Source organism: Alosa alosa, chromosome 24, assembly GCF_017589495.1.
Source record: "Alosa alosa isolate M-15738 ecotype Scorff River chromosome 24, AALO_Geno_1.1, whole genome shotgun sequence".
In the NCBI taxonomy this organism is placed as follows: Eukaryota; Metazoa; Chordata; class Actinopteri; order Clupeiformes; family Clupeidae; genus Alosa; species Alosa alosa.
This window is the reverse complement of record NC_063212.1, coordinates 17066568-17090432: the sequence shown is the minus strand read 5'-3', so window position 1 is coordinate 17090432 and position 23865 is coordinate 17066568. Positions and strand designations below refer to the sequence as shown.

The window sequence follows — 23865 nt, the reverse complement described above, 5'->3', positions numbered from 1 at the left end:
CTCCAGCCAATGTACAAGCCCAAAGTACAGAGGCTACCGGTTGCCACACGCACCTTCAGAAAGTGGACACCTGAAGCGGATGAGGCTCTGAGAGACTGCTTCAAGTGCACTGACTGGAGTGTGTTACAGAATGGAGAAGACTTAGAGGAGGTCACACATTGCACAACTGACTACCTGAACTTCTGTATGGACATTGTTGTTCCCGCCAGAACTGTACACTGCTTTCCTAACAACAAGCCTTGGATAACCAGCAATGTCAAGACCCTTCTCAATAGGAAAAAGATGGCGTTCAGAGAGGGGGACATGGCAGAGCTGAGGCGCGTGCAAGGGGAACTCAAAGTCAAGCTAAAAGAGGCTAAGGAGGACTACAGAAGAAAGGTGGAACAGAAGTTCTAGGAAAACAACATGAAGGAGGTGTGGGACTGTATAAAATCCATCACTGGCCTTAAGAAGAGCAGCAGCTCTGTGGAGGGGGACCTGGACAGGGTGAACCAGCTGAACCACTTCTACAACAGGTTTGACTGCCCTGCTCCAGCTCCAATGGCAGTGGTCTGTCTACCACCCCCTGCTGACTTAGACACTGCTCTTATTTGCGTGCCTGCCCTAATCCCACCTCCCAGTCTCCCAGTCCCTCCAGCCCTGCATCCCGGTGACACTCAACGACCTAAGCCACCATCACCTCACGCCCTGCCCCCACCTGTGCCTGTTGAGGTGTCCACGACCAGCCTTGACAGGGACATCAAGGAGGTGGTCATCCCCCAGCCCCCACCCCCTGCCAGTGCAACACTCACCTCCACCATCACAGGCTATCGCACCCCCACCATCACTGAATATTGCACCCCTTCCCCACATGGCGATCACGAACAATGAGGTGACAACGACTTCAGTCAACAGCCATCAGACACACAGATCCCAGATGCACTCCTCCCCCCCCTCATCATCACAGCAGATCAAGTAAGAGAGCAACTAAAGAAACTTCGCCCCAAGAAGGCAGCCAGACCTGACAGACTGTGTCCAAAGCTACTCAAGGCCTGTGCTGCTGAACTGGGGGAGCCACTGAAGCACACCTTCAACTCGAGTCTACGTCTCGGACAAGTTCCAACACTGTGGAAGACATCATGTCTCACCCTCATCCCTAAGAAGCCACACCCCAGTGAGCTTAATGACTACAGGCCTGTCACTCTAACATCACATGTGAAGACAATGGAGCGACTGGTCTTAGGTATGCTCAGACCCCAGGTACGCCATGCACTAGACCCGTTACAGTTTGCATACCAGGAGAAAGTGGGCGTGGACAATGCCATAACTTATCTTCTACACAGGACACATTCTCACCTAGACAAGGGGAAAAGTGCTGTGAGAAGTGCATGTTCTTTGATTTCTCAAGTGCTTTTAAAACCATCCAACCCCTCAGACTGGGAGACAAGCTCTTGCAAATGGGTGTGGATGCTCACCTTGTAAACTGGATTACAGATTACCTGACCGGGCGAGCACAGTTCGTCAGACTGAAGAACTGTCTCTCTGACACTGTGATCAGCAGCACCAGAGTGCCACAGGGAACTGTGCTCTCCCCAGTCCTGTTCACCCTGTACACATCTGACTTCTGCTACAACACAGAGTCATGTCACATGCAGAAGTTTCTGACAATACTGCAATTGTGGGGTGTATCAGGGACGAGCAAGAGGAGGAGTACAGGAGCCTGGTGGAGGACTTTGTGCAAACTCAATCACTTTCAACTCAACACTTCAAAAACCAAGGAGATGGTAATGGATTTCCGCAGGTCTAAGCCCGCTCTGCTACCAGTCTCCATTGATGGGGTCAATGTGGAGGTGGTAAGCACCTACAAGTATCTGGGTCTCCACCTGGACAATAAACTGGACTGGCTGAGCAGGCTGTACTTCCTGAGGAGGCTGTGGTCCTTCAATGTGTGCAGCAAGCTTCTCAATATGTTCTACCAGTCTCTTGTTGTCAGTGTCCTCTTCTATGCAGTGGTATGCTGGGGAGGAAGCGCAAAGAAGAAGGATGCTGGGCGACTTGACAGGCTGGTAAGGAAGGCTGGCTCTGTAGTGGGAGCTGAACTGGAGTGCATCACTTCAATATCTGACAAAATGACCCTGACCAAACTGATCAACATTTTGGACAATGAGTATCATCCACTCCACAGCACTATTGTAAAGCAGAAGAGCCTGATCAGCTGGAGACTTTGCTCACTGCCTTGCACAACAGACGGACTGAGGAAGTCATTTGTCCCCAGGGCCATTGAACTGTTCAATGCTTCACTTAAGGGAAGAGGAGAGAGAGAATTCTCCGCATAGTCTGTTTGCCTCTCCACCCTCTCCATGTTTGGGTACTGTCTGTCCACTTGCTGGGTGCAATATCCAGTGATGGTGGGGGTGATATATATAGTTTTTCCATAGTTGTTTTTTTATATTACCTTGCCTACTCTCTTATATGTCCATATTTATTTTATGCTGGTCTCTAGACTTTATTCTTGCACTGTTACACTGTTGGACTTACTCATTTGCACCATCACCATGACATTCACTCACACAGAGCACCTTACCTTACTCTGCACAGAGAATCACAGGCTCAGTCCCTGCCTCAGTCATTGCAAGCGCCTCTTGATTAATCACCCACTATGTGGATACTGTTTTTAGACTTGATTTAGATTTTGTGTTATTTAGTATAATTTGTATTTTAGTATATTCTTTATCTTCTACTGTCCTTATTGCTTAGTTGTGTTTTTTATATGATATACTTTTAATTAATTCTTTCTGCTGTTAGTGAATGTGGGTGTGATGTCTGTATGCTACTGAGACCTTGAATTTCCCCTTGGGGATCAATAAAGTATCTATCTATCTATCTAGCTATCTATCTATCTATCTATCTAGTTAGTCAGTAACATGTATTCGAGAACTTGGATAGGCCTATCAAAAATGAAAAACAAGGCAACAGAAAACAGTGGGAGAACAGCAACATTTAACCAGTTTTCCCCCAAAGGTAGGCTATATTTAGGCTATTAACAAACTTTACCCCACAAACAATTTTATCGTAGCCTATTGTGAGTTTGATGTGACTTAAACCTTACCCCTTATCCAGTTTTAAACATGATGCTGATGTTTTTTTAAAGGGGCTTCGAATAGGCTTGCTGTACATCTAGGCATTACCGTTTATTTTCTTCAGTTCAACAAAGTGGTACGTAGACTATTCATAAAACATTCATAAAACACAACTGTAAGAGCAGATGACATACACTAGGCCTACATAAAGTATCACAATAACCCCTTTTCAAATTAAAAGTCGCCAAAAAAAGGCAGAAGGCCTTTTCATTAAAGCAACACTAAAGCACTTTTCCTCTGTCGCACGCATGCTATTTGTTTATTTAGCGCTGGCTTTGCAAATAACACAGACACGGCGATTTAATGAAAGTATGATGTATCGCGACATCAGATGCAAGTCAAAATTGGTAGTTTCTTATGTCTCATTCCATCGAACTACAGATCCGCTACCCGATCTGGCAAACTTACATAGTGCGGTTATAGCCGATAGAGGGCCGTGAAGCGAATGCAGAAGTGTCGTTCACCCTGTTACGAGTTGATGAACCACTGAAACGATTTTGGTAACATTATATTAAGGTACAAAAAACTCTCTGGTGTTGCTTTAAACATATATAATTAAATGAAAATAAAAAAAAAACTAGAATCTACAATAACACGTAAACAGATCATACATGTTATAAAGGGTTATTTGCAATGAACTACCCCTGTCTTGCCTACAGACTAGAGGTAAAATATAAGCCTGACAGTGCTTTGTTTAGTCTATAAGATAATGTTTATAAGATTGACTTGTAGATTGATTTGTACCCTCAATAAATGTCATGTTCAGGTTAGTTTTACATGTGTGACCTTTACTGTACATTCTTCAAAGCTTGCTCTTAATGAGATCAAACTCCCAATAGACTTGCTTAAAATGAGTTGAACATAACAACCTGTGTAGGTTTTTATAGGTTGTATTATAATATGCGATCAATATATTATAATATAATATGTTATAAGTCAATTTATCAATTAGTTTCACAAAATTCACCAGAAGTCATCATTTAAGGGGTTATTTTTCAAAATTTCTGTCACGGGGGAGCATGCCCCAGAACCTCCCTAGTATCTGGGAGGCCCAAAAGTATTTTAATCACATGGGGCCCACATTCTCACCCAACACCCAATCAATAATTAGTATTTTTGTAAAATGTGACCACTTATTTTTCAATGGGATACCTTGACTGCCAAAGTATATGAGACAGGGTGTGTGTGTGTGTGTGTGTGTGTAAGAAAGTCCAGGGCCTTTTTTTAGTCCCAGTCCGGCCCTGAGACAAGACCCATATCTGTATCACTGGGATATTAATCCATGATAGGCCTACTCTTTATTTTGTAAGGAAATGTAAAAGACCCGGATCATGGGAGTGAGGATTTAGGGAGGTAAGTGTAATGGAGGCAAACTGAGCTAGCATGCTAGTTGCGCGTGTAAATCCTCACACCCCTAACCTTCAGAACGCTTCTAACCAAGTTGGAAGCCTGGACTTTTAGCTCAGTGGTTAGAGCGTTTGACTCCCATGCTGGTGAGTGTTGAGGTGCCGGGTTCGAGGGCCGTGAGCGGCGGACGAATTAAGCACAGTGACTGTTTATCTACCCGCTCATACATACCATCACCACTTGCATAATAGATATTACTGGCATTATAGGGGTGCAAAGTGGGCAGCAGGCTACTATAGCAACATGCATCTAGGTAAGGAGGGAGGCAATGTGACATATGTCCCCAACTTCATGTTAAATTGTTTATTAGTCAAACACCATCACCACTTGCATAATAGATATTACTGCCATTATAGGGGTGCAAAGTGGGCAGCAGCATAATAAACACATCCAACAATAACCAAGTATAAGTAAACAGTAGGTATATACTGTATACTCTTTTGATCCCATGAGGGAAATTTGGTCTCTGCCTTTATCCCAATCCGTGAATTAGTGAAACACACTCAGCACACAGTGAACACAAACTGGGTTGTTTTCAACCCAGCTGCTGAGTAAAATGGGGTCCAACACAGCATTGGGTTATCTAAACCAAGCAAATTGGGTTACTAAATTTAACCCAACAACTGGGTTGAAATTTAACCAATATGTTGGGTTATGTTGACACAACTGTTTAGTTAAAGTTACGTAATGTTTGGGTTATGTAACCAAATCCCCAAAAACTACTGGTTGATTTTTAAAATACTCTGCTGTTACAAACTTTCAATAACTCAAAGTTTGTATTTACTTACTTGAAAGTCACACCTTCTGTTAACAGCTTTAGTCATGGTATAAACAGTCTATCAAATAGCCATCAAAAGCCATGCAATGAAATAAAACAGGTCGACACAATTATTCATTTGATATTTTTCTTTATTTTTGAATAGATAGCCTAGTATAAAATGCTTGTGACACTTCCATGAAGGCATGCAGATTCCAAAGTCCGTTTTGGGGGTCAGCCCTGTCAATCATAGAAAAAAAGAGTGCATTTTAATCACTGTTAGCTACAGCACTTTATGTCAAGACTTGCATGAACCAGTGAATTATATTGACAGACACAAAAATCCACCAGGAGACAAATTATTAGTGCAGCACACTCGGAAACCATGACCACCTAATATTATGGAGTTGTTTTAAACATAATACCGGTAATAGCCTACAAAACGTGCGTTTATGTCAGATCTTGATAACACTAACATTACCATTAGCCTAACATTAGGCTGACAAACATAAGTTCAGCAGTGCTAACGTTAGCTAGCTAATGTTTACACATTATTCAATTAGTGAATCCAAGTTAATGTTACCACCAAGAACCACCCAGTAGGTTAAATGGCTATAATATGAGGCTACCCTGAATGATTTCATAAGATTTTGTTTGGCATGATTATTATCGTAAGTTACGTGTTGTGAAGAGACTACTTCGACTGTGTTAGCTAGTTGACAAACGTTAGCCACGAAGCATATTTAATTAGCATAAAGTTTCCAAGTCTGCTAACGTTACCTACCAGCTGCTGGTATAGATAGATAGATAGATAGATACTTTATTGATCCCCAGGGTATGCTAATTGTAGTTCGTTGTAAAAGTTATTCCAGCAGAATATTCCTTGATATCACGAAGGGTATGTCTCTGGGTGAACTTTTAAAATCCGTCTGGATAAAAATAAATAAAAGCAGATACATACCTTCCGAAATCACCCGATTTCCATTGCATTTTGACAGCTGCTGGACTTGACGGTTGAAAGAATATGCCTGCCTGCCGATTTGTTTTTTTCTCAACCTTCAAGTAACTATGCAGCTGTGTTGAAGTCACCCTGGTGCTGGGTAGTGTACTCCACGTCAGGTGGGGACAGGAGGCAGCACAGCCCTAAACTATCAACCCAGCAAGCTGGGTTACAGAAATGACCCAATATGAGTAAAAACAACCAACAAAATGACCCAACAGCCTCAACCCAGCGTTTGGGTTGAAAAAATAACCCAGCATTTACAGTTTTTAACTGCCGCCGGTTGTGTTTTTCTGGCTCAGTTAGAAGGCAATTTCCTTGTCAATGAGGTTTCATGCAGTCAATAAACGGTTTCGAATCAGTTTATTGGGAATAAACCGAGTTTGCGTGTGTCTTGTAAACACCTTATTCTGATTGAAATACAGCGGGGAAAATAAGTATTGAACACGTCAACATTTTTTTCAGTAAGTATTCTTCCAGTGAGGCTATTCGCATGAAATTTTCACCGGACATTAGTATTAACTTAGGTAATCCACACATATATAAAAATCCAAACATTAATGTCTAAAAGTAGTGTTATGAGTAAAAAAGTAGAATGGCACAGGGAAAAAAAATCAGTATTGAACACAAGCTGCGTAAGAAAAAGCAGTACACAAACACAAAGAATGGCAAGGAACAAACTGGAATCTATAAGTAGTTAGAGAAATTATCCCTCCTATCTGTACAAATTGATATAAGCTGGGTTAGTACATACTGGTGGGCTATAAAGGTTTTTTGTTAGCAAGGTGTCACACAAGAAATATTTCATGATGGGTAAAAGCAAAGAGCCCTCCCAAGATCTTTGCAACCTTATTGTTGCAAAACATATTAATGGAACTGGTTACAGATGCACTTCAAAACTTCAGAATCATCCAGCAAGCAGTATTGGAGCCATTATTTGCAAGTGGAAGGAACATCACTACATCATCAACTGGCCATGCACAGGATCTCCTTGCAAGATTTCTGACCAGGAAGTCAGAAGGATAGTCAGAAGAGTAGCCTAAGAGCCAAGGACCACTCTGAGAAAGCTCCAGAAAGATTTGGAGGCAGCAGGTGCAATTGTTACAGGGAAAATCATAGGTAATGCACTCCACCGCCATGGCCTTTATGCACGCACATCCCGCATGACTCTATTGCTGAAGAAAAACATGTCAAAGCTCGTTGAAAGTTTGCTACACAACATTTGAAAAATCCTATGAAATACTGAGAGAATGTATTCTGGTTAAAATTTTAACTTTTTGGATGTCATACTACACACCATATTTGGAGGAGAAATGGCACTGTGCATCACCCTAAAAATACCCTACCAACAGTGAGGTTTGGAGGTGGTGGCATCATGGTGTGGGCAATGATGAATGGAGTCATTTTGTTCCGGAAGAATCTTTTCATCCACCAGGATGATGAGGATGAGACATGGCTAGACCTTCCAGCAGGACAATGATCCAAACCATTCAGCAAAGGAAACTCTCAATTGGTTTCAGAGAAAGGAAATCAAGGCCCTGACTTTAATTCAATTGAACAGTTTTGGAAGTTAACTAAAGATCAGGATTCACAACAGGGACCCCTGAAATCTTCAATATTAAAGGACTATCTGTTTAAAAGAATGGGCCAAACTCACACCAGAATACTGTGACTGATTAGTTTCATCATACAAGAAATGCCTTAAAGCTGTCATTACGAATAAAGGCTTTTCCACAAAGTATTTAAGAAATTTCAGCAGGCGTGTTCAATACTTTTTTCCTGTGTCATTCCACTTTATTGCACATAACTCTACCTATGGACTTTAATGTTTGGATTTTTTTATATGGGTGGATTATCTGAGTTAATACTAATGTCTAGTAAAAATTTCATGCAAATAGCCTCATTGGAAGTATACTTACTGAAAAAAATGTTGATGTGTTCAATACTTATTTTCCCGCTGTAAACCGAAAAAGGCCATATTCGGTTTACTAATAAACCATTTGCACACCTTAGCATATGCCTGTTTTAAACGTAATATTGGGTCATGAAAACACCTTAAATGGAATATACTCCCACGGAAGAGTGTTGTAGGCCTGCACATGCTCAATTCGCACAGAATTAGGATAAATGAACCAATTGCCTCTCATGCACTTTCCTAATCATGGCGAAACAACGTGCACACTTTTGGAAAGACCAGGAGACAAACTTAAGTCTTGCAATCATACAAGAGCTGCACCCTTAAAACAAATGTGTTGTTTTTAACACATCTCTGTGTCCAGATAGGGACAACACAGTTTGTGTTGTTTCCTTTTTACAGTGCATGAAAATGCACTGTACTGTTCTTCCTAGGCAACAACTTCTTCTTATTATTATTCCGCTTACCACTTTTTCCGTACGCTATTTTTCTTGAACAGTTTAACTTAGAAACTTCATTCAAACTTTGTAACGTAGGTATTCAAACGGACGAAGCTGCTATGTCTTTTCAACTTTGAAACTTTTATACTTTTTAAACTATTAAAGAAAAACTTTTTAAAAATCCCCAGACTTAACATTGCCGACAGACATCATAATACGGCCGTTAAGCAATTAGAATCCTATGGCAGGTGTTCAGGCCACCTGGATCAACTGCCAGTCTCAGGCTTTAAGCATACAAACTGGCCCTATTAAGACTACACATCCTGTTCAACTGCTTCCTCTGCCAAAAACTGTTTCAAAATAAAAGTCCTCACTACAACATTTCACTGTTAAACAATTTAACCCTTTAAACTACTGAACTTTTTAACTGTTCAGCCATTGTAACTGTTACTTGTCATCAACTATGACTCCTACCCACTGTAGCTAGTTAGCATAGTTAGCATTGCTAACATTTTTAACAAAACTGCTAAAAATGATTAGCTAAGTTAGCTAAGTAATATGGTTAGCATATTAGCATGCTAGTTAGCATTTTTTAGCAATACTGCTAAAAATGATTAGCTAAGTTAGCTAAGTAACATGGTTAGCATAGTTAGCATAACTACTAAAAATGATTAGCTAGGTTAGCTAAACCATATGGTTAGCATAGTTAGCATGCTAGTTAGCATAGTTAGCATAACTACTAAAAATGATAAGCTAGGTTAGCTAAGTCACATGGTTAACATAGTTAGCATGTTAGCATTGCTAACATAGTTAACATGTTTAGCAAAACTGCTAGAAAAATTTAGCTAAGTAGCATGGTTAGCATAGTTAACATTGCTAGCACTGCTATAAAACATTAGCTAAGTAGCATGGTTAGCATAGTTAAAAATCTTAGCATAACTGCTAGCAAACATTAGAGCCATTCCAACTTTCAGTTATCGTCAAATATCTACTTATACACAGCCATTAAACTATTTGAATATCAACATTCATTAAACTGCTAGAAAACGTTAGCTAAGTAGCATGGTTAGCATGTTAGCATTGCTAGCACTGCTATAAAACATTAGCTAAGTAGCATGGTTAGCATAGTTAAAAATCTTAGCATAACTGCTAGCAAACTATAGAGCCATTCCAACTTTCAATTATCGTCAAATATCTACCTATACACAGCCATTAAACTATTTGAATATCAACATTCATTAAACTTCCAGTCTGTCAACAACTTTTAAACTATTTACCTTCAACTTTTAAACGGTCTACTTTTAAACTATCTATTAAACTAGCTGTCTATCAACAACTTTTAAACTATCTACTGGCTATCAACAACTTTTAAACTATCTACATTCAGCTTTTAAACAGTCTACTTTTAAACTATCAACTTTTCTTAAGCTATGCAGCCACCATGTCTATCCTAGCATCACCGTAGTAACCATCTCTGTATTATCTATTTTAACTATACATGATATTTTACATCACAACTTTAGCATTTTCATGCACTGGTAATTCCTTGGAATTGCATTTCTAGTTTTATTTGTTACACAATATGTATTGAAAATAACACAACTTGCATATATAATAATGACGATTGCTATGTAAACAGGAATATGCTCAAAATGTGACATTCTACTTTTAACAGGTTAAACGGAATATGGGCAATAAATTGATTCAAAATGGTTTATTCCTGGCATGAAAATGTGCTCATTGTGTTCCCCAGGGGTCGATCTTGGGGCCACTATTATTCAACCTCTATATGCTCCCACTTGGACAAATTATTCAAAATAATTTGATTTCATATCATAGCTATGCAGATGACACACAAATTTACTTAGCTCTATCACCAAACAACTATGGTCCTCTTGAATCTATGTGTCAGTGTATAGAACAAATCAACACCTGGATGTCTCAAAATTTTCTTCAGCTGAACAAAGAAAAAACGGAAGTAATTATATTTGGTAAAAATGAGGAAAGACTTAGGGTTGCCACTCTCCTTGACACAAAAGGGTTGAAGGCAAAGGATACTGTTAAAAACCTTGGTGTATTAATTGACAGTGATCTAAATTTCAACAGCCACATGAAAGCGATAACTAAATCAGCTTTTACCACCTCAAAAATATTGTCAAACTCAGAGGGCTGATGTCAAAACATGACTTAGAAAAACTCATTCATGCATTTATCTCCAGCAGGGTTGATTACTGCAATGGACTGTTCACAGGCCTTCCTAAAAAAGACTATTAAACAGCTTCAGGTGATACAAAATGCAGCAGCTAGGACTCTAACAAAACTAAAAAAGAACTGACCACATTACTCCAATTCTTAAGTCCTTGCACTGGCTTCCAGTAAGTCACAGAATTGACTTTAAAGCACTATTGCTTGTTTATAAATCAGTAAATGGAGCAGGACCTAAATACTTGTCAGACATGCTTCAGCAGTACACACCTTCTCGTCCTCTCAGGTCCCAGGTGAAAAACCTGCTAGTAAAACCTACAGTTAGAACTAAACATGGTGAAGCAGCTTTTAGCTGCTATGCGGCTCAGCTGTGGAACCAACTTTCTCGATGACATTAAAAAGGCCCCAACTGTAGCCAGTTTTAAATCTAGACCTAAGACCAAACTGTTCTCAGATGCTTTCTGCTAACTGTGCCGAAGTTACAAATTCTGAATCTGCCTCGATAATTATTCTACTTTGTCTTTTATTACTTTTTTTTTTACTTTTTTGCCTTTGTTTTTTTGCTTACTAATTATTCTTTATTATTTTTAAATGATTTTACCTTGTGTTTTATGTTTTCTTTTTATTATGATCTTTATCTTTTAACTATTCTTTGACTATATTGCCCTTCTATGCTTTTATTTGTTATTATCGTTTGGTTTTGTTTATGTAAAGCACATTGAATGACCTCTGTGTATGAAATGTGCTATATAAATAAACTTGACTTGACTTGACTCATTGATAATATTAACTGGGTAATTACACCAGAGCCATTTTGAAGCATTTTTAGTCACTTGTCTGACATGTGTCTATTGTTAGTGATAATTCCATGAGAATCAGTGTATCAACTTACCCTGGCAGCATTATACATGGGTATTACGGCTGTTAAAACTGGACAAAACCATATTTTTTATGTTTCACTGTTTTTAGTGTTTTTAGTGTGTATGTGAAGTATACACAATATTGTGTCACATTAGAGACGGTTGATTAATTTACACTTGCTTAATGTCTTGCTTGGGGCGTAAATTCCCAGTTAGAGAACAATCCGCTTTGTGCACATATGTTGTATGCAACTATTTTCCCATGGCTTAGAATAGAAGTTGAAGAGCCTGTTCTATGGAGAATGAGGAGATTTCCTTAACAGGCAGAGAGAATGAGTGAGAGCCAGTGCCTCAGGCTAGGACAGGGATGGGCAAACTTTTTGGCTCAAGGGCCACATTGGGTTTTGAAATTTGGCCGGTGGGCCGCAAAACCATGATGTTTTGACACTGACATTGTAAAGGTTCTCTAAGGAGACTGAAAAGCAGTTTACAGTAAAGCTAACGGTAACACTCCATAATAAGGTGCCATAATAAATAGCAAACTAGTAATTACCTAACCCTTTGTTAATATTTGTTAATTGTTACTAACATATCTATTTGGCACAAGTTAATAGTTTTTTCATCATCAATTAAATATTTGTTGTTTGCATAAAATCTGTATGTTAATGTTTTAGCAAATATATTAACTAATATTGTATTAAAATGTGTTAATAGTTAACTAAATGTCTTTTTTGCACTAATTAACAGTTATTTCTTACATCATTTAAATGTTAAATGTTTATTTACAAACTATATGTTAATAGAAAAGTTTATGACTTACTATTATTTAACTAATTGTTATTAAACTGTGCTTCTGCCTATCCTAATATGAACCACTCCCCATAGGACCCTTACAATAGATATATAGATAGATAGATATAGATAGATAGATACTTTATTGATCCCGAAGGGGAAATTCAAGAAAAAAACACGGAGCTACCTTAACATGCCGCCACTCTTGTCGACGCCAGAAACGCTTGCAATAAAGTTGGTTAAGCTTAATTAATATATTAGTAGTATATAGCTATAAGCGTGGGGCCCCTTATAATAAAGTTGGTTGAGCTTAATTAATATATTAGTAATATATTACTATCAGTATGGGGGACCCTTATAATAAAGTTGGTTAAGCTTAATTAATATATTAGTAGTATATAGCTATCAGTGTGGGGCCCCTAATAATAAAGTTGGTTAAGCTTTATTAATATATTAGTAATATATAACTATTAGTCAGACAGTGAAGGGACTGAGACCAAAACTGGCTTATCACATTTATTCCTTTAGGAAAAGTTAAAACAAAACATCCCTTCAGGCACTGGCATACATAAAACAGCATCTGCATAAGCAAAATAAAAGAAGTAGTTGAATGGGCTATATTACATGCATGATTCCTATACCATCACTGTCAGCCCTACTAGCAAGGGAGACGTGCGACATGGAATGTTCAGGTGCACAGAACGAGTTTATTAATATTCTGAGACTCACTAGGCCTAAACACTCACAGACGTAGACCATACAGAGATAATGCATAAACATAATGCTAAACTAAATGTGCATTCATTTTCTGCTAGACTGAATTGCACTTTCCATGCGCACTAAGCTAAACTACACTGAATGCATGGAAAGTTTACAGCTAGTCACGTGAGACTCGTGTGTATGAACTCGTGGTCATAATGAAAACATTAATAAACATTCTCTAAGTTGCTAGAATTGCACCCAAATCCTAACAATACTTGTAAAGTAATATAATACAGGTGGTATATCGAAGTTTTCAACTTAAACAACATTTTCAACACTGTTCTTCCAAAGCTACACCAGCATGTGGATTTTCCAACAAGAGGAGACAACATCCTGGACCTGGTCTACACACACTACACACAAAGGAGCATACAAAGCCACCCCCCTCCCCCACATTAAACGTTCCACATACTCGACGCACCCGACCGGTAGCGCGACAAGGTGACGTCACAGAAGCGCAGTAACCATTTATACTCGCGCGTCGTGGTCACGACACAATATAATAATAGTTGCAATATATAATACTTGCAATATTCAGCAACAGAGGTGTCGCTGTTGTGAAAAGATTAACGCTAACTACGTTACACAGCAGAAGAAGCTGCATTAAGAAACACTAGTAGCAGAGAATGTAAACGGGCTCTGCTATTATCTAGCCTCTGTGATGGTACTTCAGACTTTGGTTGCTACTATTCACAACTACCACCATCATTATCATCTAGTTTCCAAGGTGTGTGCACAGGTAGATAGATAGATGGATATATAGATAGATACTTTAGTCATCCTGAGGGAAATTTTAATAATTTAAACAGTTTAGTTAGCTGGCTAGCTAGCTAGCAGCTGGCTGAGTTTGTGTAATTTCCTGAAGTGGAAAGAGATTTTGTTCAGGCCTTAATAGATATCCTTCGTTTGAAAATAAATCGTTTCTATTCTAAGTATAGTATAAGTATATATACTTTTTTGATCCCGTGAGGGAAATTTGGTCTCTGCATTTAACCCAATCGGTGAATTAGTGAAACACAAACAGCACAAGTCCAGAGTGCTAACCAGTGGGCCACGGCTGCCCTAATTCCTCTTAATTCCATGTGTTGCAACTCTCGCTGGTAACTTTGTTAACTTATCCAGCAAACTATTAAAAATTCACGACTGTAACAAAACACTGAAACTCTCGCTTGCCCTCGAACTAGTCCATCTTCCTGTTTCCGCTTTGTCACGCTCGTGTGAAAAAAAATGAGTGGTGCGCTACTTGGCTAAAATCCTGGCGCGCCAGCAAGATCTATGTCATTTTGACGTCACGGTGTCGCGCTAATGCCCGCATACAGACAAAGAGTGAAAGCAAACAAACCGGTTCGCAAGCAGGTAAAGTGTGGCCTGGGGAGCCTCTGATTCTCTTCAAGACTGCTTTGACACAACAGACTGGGAAATGTTTAAGCAGGCAGCCACTTACAACAACCAGACAGACATAGAGGAGTATACAGACACTGTAACCTCTTACATCACCAAGTGCATTGATGATGTTACCCACACAAAAGACATCATCACTCGGGCTAACTGGAAGCCATGGCTGACAGGGGATGTCCTCGGCTGCTGAGGGCCAGAGACAAAGCCTACAGAGCTGGGGATGAAGCTGGCATGAGAACAACAGCGAGACCCAACCTGTCCCTGTGGGCATCAAGGAAGCAAAAAGGAATACACTCACAAGATAACCACCCACTTCAAAGACAGCAGGAACGCACAAAGCCTATGGCAGGGCATTCAGGCCATCACAGACTACAAGCCCGCCACAGAGCAGAGCTGTGAGAGCAACATCCCTCTGCTCAACAATCTGAACCGCTTTGCTCGCTTTGAAGCACAAAACAGCACTTGCCCACAGAAGACCCCCTCCCTCCACACGAGCAGCCCCTGTGTTCTCTGCCGACAGCGCGAAGAGGACACTTGCTGCTATCAACACCCGTAAAGCAGCAGGCCCAGACAACATCCCAGGTCGTGGCGCTGAAGGACTGCGCTGAGGAGCTTAAGGATGTCTTCACAGACATCTTTAACACTTCCCTGAAGCAAGCCATCGTCCCATCATGTTTCAAAGCTGCCACCATTATACCTGTGCCAAGAAAACTGCTCCATCCTGCTTCAATGATTACCGCCTGCACTGCACTGACACCATCATCATGAAGTGCTTTGAGCGGCTTGTCATGTCACACACATCAAATCCATTCTCCCCCCATCCTGGACCCTTCCAGTTTGCATACCTAGCCAAACGGTCCACAGAGGATGCAATCTGCTCTGCCCTCCACCCAGCCCTCACCCACCTGGAAAAAAAGAGACTCATATGTGAGATTGTTGTTTATAGACTTCAGTTCTGCATTCAACACCATAATACCACAACAACTCATCTGCAAACTTGACAAACTGGGACTCAGTACCTACCTCTGCAACTGGCTCCTGGACTTCCTCTGTCAGAGGCCTCAAGTAGTACGCGTTGGCAACAATATCTCAAGCAGCATCACACTGAGCACGGGGGGCCCCAAGGCCTGCGTGCTCAGTCCGCTGCTCTTCACCCTGCTGACGATGACTGCACTGCACCCTACAGCAACAACCACATAGTGAAATTTGCTGATGACACAACTCTGGTGGGTCTCATCACCAAGGGCGACGAGACTCAATGTGAGCAGCACCAAATTCCTGGGGGTGCACATCAGTGAAGATCTCTCCTGGACTCTAACTTGCACCACTATGCCACTTGCATACTTAGGTCAAACAGAACTACCTCAGCCATTTATTGGCCTGACTTTTGCACTATTATATTGACTGTCTACTGTATGCACAATTGCACAATTTCAACCCAAATTTTGCTGCTCTTATTTCTTCATTGTATGTGCCTTCTTATTTACTTTTTATATTGTTTACTTGAATGTTATGTTTGTCTGTGGACCTAATTGGTAAAATATGTCTTGTCTCCACCGTGGGATAGTGGGAAACGTAATTTCGATCTCTTTGTATGTCTTGACATGTGAAGAAATTGACAATAAACCAGACTGGTAACACTCCATAATAAGGTGCCATGATAAATAGCAAACTAGTAATTACCTAACCCTTTGTTAATATTTGCATTGCATGTAAATGCAATGGACTATTATCGCTTCTTCTTCTTCTTCTTCCGACCAACTTTGACGTTCAAAGGCTCTAAAACCACTGAACCGTTTTACGTCATTCAAACACTCCTACAAAGGTCTTTTAACGGAGATTTGTCCAATATATTTTTCACATTTGTGAACTTTATACTTTTTGAGATATTTACGATAAAAGAGCAATAAATTCCCATTGACTTAACATTGACCGCCGTGGCGGCAACTTTTAGCATTATGACGTGACCTCCAGCTGAAAGTAATCAACAGTTGAACGTGAGCTACCGCTGGCCCTGGAGTTGTGAATCTTCTGAACGTCTTCGCCTGCTGTGCCTTGGTCACTTTATTTGCTCATAAAACTCTTCTTCAGAGGCACATTTCTCTAATTGCAGACAAGGTAAGTGTTCCGGTTTTTGGTATTTGAGTCATTTATGTCGTCAAACATTATGTAATGTAAGCGTGTATGAAATGATGGGTCACAAATAACTAAACTAACGTTATACAACAATTGGGTTCAATGGAACTATTTATTTGTTTCTGATTGGCCGAGAGACGTTCCATGAGTTGTCGTTGAACAATGTCGAAATTAACATTTTTAAACAATAATGGGCTGTTTTCAGATTATTTAGTTTGTGGTAGAATTGTTGTATAAAAGCAATATAGCACTCATGATCGTGGGATTGGTCATGGATATTCCCACGGGTGTTGTTCGGCGTAGCCGAACAACACCAGTGGGAATATCCATGACCAACCCCACTCTCACTCGTGCTATATTGCTTAATTAAAACGTTAGGTAACGTTAACGTTAGTGAAATAGTTGACGTTAGCACCTTGCTACGTTGATATGTATTATGTAAGGAAACCCACTGTTAATCAACGTTAATATGTCGTCAACTTTACAGTGACCGATTAGCTGTAGGTTTCGATAGCTAACAAAAACGTAATGCACTAACGTTACATTTGTTCATTAGGCCTACCTACCAGGAGCGTTTTAACTAGAACGTTAAAGGTCTCATCTCATCGTTTTTTCATTAATTTTGCAGTGGTCTGTAGTATTGATGAATACCCTGTGAGCCGGTTTTGGTGAAAAAAATGCTGTCCCAAGGCCTGTTTCATGCTGTTCTAGTTTGGTGGGGAAGGTGGGCGGGAGGAACTACTGGATTTCTCATTTCTCTAGTCATGAATATTAATGACATGCTAATGAATTCACCTCTGATTGGCTAACAGTACTGTGACGCTTCCTCCAGTGCATCCTCATCCGATTCTGCCTGTGCTGTGCTCCATATTCAACTTTACAGTGCTAAAACCTGGCTAAAACTCGAGTCAAAACTGTTGCACAAAAATGTCTTCGAGATACAACTTCATGTGTTTGATCCTAATATTCGAAAGTAGGAAGAAGAACCACTTCCTGATCGCTTGTCGGTGAACGTTGGTTTAATAGAATGGTAACAATTGCCTGTCAGCTTAAAATTTCTCCTAAAAGAGGTAAACGCTTGTGACAATCGTCATCATTTGCTTTCAAGTAATAAACAGTTGGAAACGTTTTTAAAATAAAGACCTATTTCTTTACACAGTCAAAAGTCTTTGCAATCTTCCTAGTAGATATTTTACTTCACAACACAGGTAAGCACCCTAAATGCAGTTCAGCCACTGACCTAGCCTGACATACAGCAGTACTCAAAGTGTGTCCGTAAGCTATCTCAAGTGTTCCACAAGTAGATGTGGTAAAAATATAATAGATGAGTTGTTTGCAATATTGAACCAACTTGTATGTAAATCCAAACAGTTCTGCAACACTGATGTAAACCTATGCCAGTTTAAATCATATGAATCCTCTGACACCATAAGCAAGGTGCAAAGACAACAAGCAAGGTGGTTCAGTGAGAGAAGGCCTATTATGTAATATACTGTTGAAGTAGGTCTACTGTTTTTTTTTTTTTTGCTAGGTGGTCCGTGAAACACTGACTGATATATAGTAATATTGCAGTCTATTAAAATAATGCAAACACAAAACAAGAACATCCAAACTATGCACAGAATTAACAATGTCCTCTTTTTGCCAGACGGCAGACATCTGGCCTACAGATCCTTTTTAAGATGGTGCTGGGATTATTTAGGGAAAAAGGTCTGAGTTGCTGTTTTGCTTGTATTGTCCTGGGGATCCGGGGACAACACACAAAAACACATTTGTTGGCTGTGATGATTCTATTACATTGCTCTTTGATTGGCTGGGCCATGGGTGGAGCCATCAGGTGTTATTGTGGAGATGTCGCTTTCATCCTCCTCCTCCTTTGATCAACCCGAGGTCTTCTAGCTGGCCTTGGATGAACAGGCTTGATGGCAGTAGAGGTAGCAGGCCCCCCATGCCCATGGTGTATTGTATCAATACTCATACTTTTCATGAAGTATTCTGTTTGGGTACCCAAAGTAAATAAATGTGTATTACTGTTTACACAGGTGTATTAATCAAGCACCATGCAGTCTACATTCATAATCGAGGTGCTTGATTTTATACACCTGTGGAAAGTGACCTGAAGAAATCCATGAATTGACTTTCCCAAACATTGACGAAACATAAGAACCTGTATTAGCCTACTAGAAAAAAAGACTTCTAGAAACTAACACAACAATAAAAGTTAGATCACAAACCTTTGCTTCTAGCATTGATGACCTAATGTAGGCTAGAATAGTGATGTAGTATTTTCGAAGTCGGTCTCGACTCAAGTCCGTCCCTCGAAGACCAATTTCTGCTTTCGTCGGTCTCGTTCCTTCAAAGACTTCGGTCTCGGACCACAGTGGGAGGAGAAGGACTCGTAATTTCAGACCGAGTCCTCGAGACCAACGCATTTTTTATGTTCATATAAAAACAGACAAATACATAACAACAATAATAATAAAATGCAATGTTGACCGGCATTATTTGAAAATGACATCCCATGGTGCAATGCAAAGATACTGCCGTCAGAGCCGTTTATTTATCTCTATGGCTCTGCTGCCGAGAGTGTCTGTAGGTCAGCATAGTCCATATTAAGACGTTAAGACTGCTCCTCTAAACAATTCCCAATCTAGCTTAGTCTGTAGGCCTAACTGTTGATTATTAACTGGGGTGATATTAAATTATGAATATTAAAACTGCAATTTTTTTTGGTCTTGGTCTCACTGTCTCGACTCCTAAAGGACTCGGTCTCGACTTCGACTTGCTTCCTCAAAGACTTCGGTCTTGACTCGGACTCGACTGTATTTGAAAACCAACAGACTCGGTCTCGACCCTTCAAAGACTCGGTCTTGACTCGGACTCGGCATAGGCGGTCTCGTCCCCATCACTAGGCTAGAAAGCTGTGTAGCCTGACATGAGGATGTGCTCTGGAAGACATACAAAACACTAAGTAAACAGCAAGTAATCAAACAAAACATCATTGTAGGCCTACAAAGGTCAATGTAATAATGGCAAGAAGACATAAATTAGACTGAAGTGTAAATACCTGAGCTCTAGTGATAGCAACTTAGCCTAATAGTGCACGGGTATTGTGTTTTGATTTTCCCTGTTTAGACTAGAACAATACCATTACTTAGTTGAGCATAAGATATTGTTGCTAATATTATTATTTGTGGTTTAACACTTAGGTTAGAAGATTATAGGTTCAACAAGCTAAATCTCTGGGTAGTGTGGTCAGTTTCTTATGAGTGTAGCTACACCAGGCACGTAACTGAAGCATTCCGTTCGCGTTATGTAACGTTACTGCAACAATTAGCTTCCAATAGGCCTAATCAATGGAAGTAGCTACACCTGGCGTGTTAGTGGCCTGTAGGCTACGCTCGGAAAATAGACCATTCCTCTAATGGATTTTTACCAGAGCCCTTCCTATTAGACATTCTCTGATTTTACACGTCCTTGAACAGAACACTTCAGTTACGTTGCCTGGTGTGTAGCTTCCTGTAATATAGGCTAGCCTAAGCCTAGCTTGTACCCTTTTCATGCATGCTAACGTGAAGAATATGAACATGCTATTTTGTAACAGACGTTAGGTGGAAAAGTTTGTTTGTACTTACAGGTGTGAGCTGGTGGTCGATCATCATGACGGTACAGAACCAGGTTTTCAGAACATCGATGCAAAACCACTTTCTAACTGTAGGCAGTGACTGTGGTCGAAATGATTGGAACACAGAACTAATGTTGCACTACTTCGGTGGTGGTGTTCCAACGATAAATCCGAACCATTTCTTCCTCAACTCATGTTTCTAAGGCAAGACATGCAACATTGATGTGTTATTGCCACAAATAACACAGGCACGATTTTTTTCCGCCATGTTAGCAACTTGCTGTTAACTCCTACTAGCTGCAGAGAGACAATCCCCAGCGCAAAAATCTTCCAGTCTTCCTGTAGGCGGTCACAAGCCAAGGTGGGCGAGGCCATGAATAATCAGTTTCCCTTCGCCTCATTGGGAAGGGCTCTTTCTGATTCGCTTCTTTTTCCGTGTATTTTCTTTCATTGGCTAATGCGGGCAATGGGGGTAGAAGATCATTTTCACGTGTAGCATGCATAGGCCTATGCAACTTGGAGTGAGCTATAGTATTTCGAAAGTAACAAGTATTTAACGGTTTCTCAGTGAAGGAGACCTTTAACGTAAACCAGAGAAGTAGGCCTACAGATACTAGGCTCTGGTTCTATTCAACATCAGGTCACTTTCCCTAGAATAGATTATGAATGTGTAACCCTGTTGAAAATGTATACATTAATATAAGATTTAAATACATAATTTCATAGTTAATAAATAGTATGTAAGGTTGAAAAGTTAAGATTCATTGACCAGCAATGATGTTATGAGTTTGCTCATTAAGAGAAATGCATATTGGGTAATGTTCATGTTTACTGAAAATAGCATTTAAAATGTTAAATATTTGTTGTTTAATAATATGTTTAAATGCTTTAAAAATGCCTGTAAGAATAGAAAGAAAGAGTTACACAAATGTTTTGTGAATTTATTTTATTTCTGAAAGTTTTGTGAATGAGCCAATCACATTCAAAGGACAAGGAAGTGAGTGGTGCGGGAGATAAACGTGAGGACAACGTGAAATGGAGTTGGGAGAAAGCACGAGAGCGTACGAGTCGAGAAGCATGTTTGTGGATAGAGAACTGTTTATGTAATGCACCAGTTTAGTAAGTGTTCAACCAGAACTCTTATACAAAGTGTAAATGGTGATAGTTTATGTCCGGTTGAGTGGACGACTCAGCACACACAGACAGAAAGAAGTTTAAGCTAGCTGCTGACTTAGTGGCTAGTGCTTTGCATGGACTTTGCTAACAAGCTAGCAACCAGTGACCTTGACTAGTAAAGCCTGTGTGAAACTGCAAGAAAAACGACAACGACCCGACGGAGCCGGATAGCGTTGCCGAGTGGTGGACTTTGCGAGGTCGTCAGCTGCATGAATCTTCTCTTCAACTGTCTCATCTTCATTGTGAATCTTCTCGTCATATCTCCTGCTGCTGCTGATCCTGCGCGCGTGAGGCTACATTCCTTTGAGTAAAGGTACCATTTTTCTTTTGTTTTTGCCTTCGTGGTGAAGCAGCCATTTTGTTTAGGGCTACAACGCACCCGAGTTGCATTCAGGCCTGCATCACTTGAACATTTGAAGGGTATTAACAATTAGACTAGGTTATTGCCGGCTATTTTATTTTCTTGGGCCCTTAGGTTTTCAATGTGAAAGTGTATGCATTTATGATTTGAAAAGTGATTTTGAAAAGACACATTTAAATACTTACCTACTTTTTCTAAGTAAATCTTTTATACTTTTTATAAAACAGTTGTGGTGACTATTGTGATATTTTAAGTTAATTAAGAAAGAGTAATTTTGGTTAAAAAGTGAAAGTGTTTAAAGGATAAAGGTAAGTCCAAGACATTTAATTGTATGTTAAAGTGTACATATTAAGGCTTAAATAGTGATTTAAAGGGAAAGAGTAATTCATATAATAAGTTAGTAATTACACACACACAAGTTAAACACTGATTGCACACTGATGACGTTTATTAGTGAAACCCCACTTATTTGATTGATAGTATAGTTAAAGAATTCAGGATAGCCACCTCTCACTATAGCCAAACACGCTAGAGAGGCGCTACAAATGCAGACTTCGTGGTGCTTGATTATAGCCTAGGGCGGCTGTGTGAAGGGACCTGATGAAACCCATCATGGGTTTCATTCATGGCATGAATAACGTTAGCTAACGTTACTTGTTGATGGTCATAACGTTATAGCTTCTACCGTTCACATTTTAGTTAAAGTTAACAAATATATGCTCCTGTTTTTATTTTAACAAATGTTTAACGTTGTACACCGCTTGTTTGTGTATCAAATAGGCCAGGCTCGTTTCATTCTACACTCCTGATTCTTACGTAGCCTACAATAAGTAAACACTATCACGGTATACTATAGTTCGTCTATTGATGGGTTTCATCAGGTCCCTTTTCAACAGACAATCAAGCACCTAGATTATGAATGCATTGGTGCTTTATTAATACTCCTGTGGAAAGGGACCGTATGAAAGCCATGAATAGGCTACTGCTAGGAAATGGACAATACGACTAAAGTCTTGTTAAAACACACAACAGAAGTTGAGCTATAATGTTTGTGTTGTCAACATAGGCTACAATGTTTACTTGGCCTACTCATTTCTGCATTGTTCTGGTCTATAAATTAAAGTGTAGCCTGGCACGTGAATCAAACTTTCCAGTTGTAGTACATTGTAATCTGTAGGAAAAAATGTGGCTGACAGACCTAGCAAGCTGTTTAAGTTATAGCAGTTGGTTATCAAGATACTTAGTATCAGAATGATCCATCCTTACTCATATGATTATCAACAGCAACAACAGACCCTTTGCCTGCAAAGTTTTCTAAGCTGTTTACGTTTTATATTTAAAAAAAATATGATTAGCTATCACCTATACTAAAACTGAAAATAATAAAACACAGAATTCTGCTTTGTTTGCAATTTAATATTATAGGCTAGTATTTAACTACCAGTAGCTTAATGGTGCAACAATTGTATTGTAGGCCTACCTTTTTTTTAATTGTCCTAGAATTGTTGACAGAATTGTTTAAAAAAGCTTAAACTGTTTACCATGTTAGTCGTTAGGTTATAATGTGTCAGCCCTAATGTAATGTAACAACTTCACTTAAATACCTTAGTTGTATTGAACAATTGTACAATTGCAGACATTCCTTGTTTTGGTATAACTGTTAAACTTGTTTGCTTTTTGCCTTTTAGGTTCCAGACCAGACCAGACCAGTGGTGATGACCGTATGACATTACGTGGTGTGCCTGTCTGTGTGCACACCTGTCAACCATACATCTCTGACAATGTTGCTAGCAACATACCTACTAACATACATTCTTACAAACATGTGACCATTTCTCAACATATCTGCACATACCATTTAACCATACTGAGACTTATCTGAAATGTACACTGAGACATTCTGAGAAATATA

At 39.7% G+C, this 23865-nt stretch overlaps 1 long non-coding RNA gene across 1 annotated transcript; it reads left to right on the top strand.

Annotated features, from left to right (window-relative positions):
- Window positions 1-16669: 16669 nt before the first annotated feature.
- Window positions 16670-23676, top strand: LOC125289725. The gene is made up of 3 exons (XR_007192684.1): window positions 16670-16773; window positions 21376-21905; window positions 23642-23676. It is a non-coding gene; the product is annotated as an uncharacterized LOC125289725 (long non-coding RNA).
- Window positions 23677-23865: the final 189 nt, after the last annotated feature.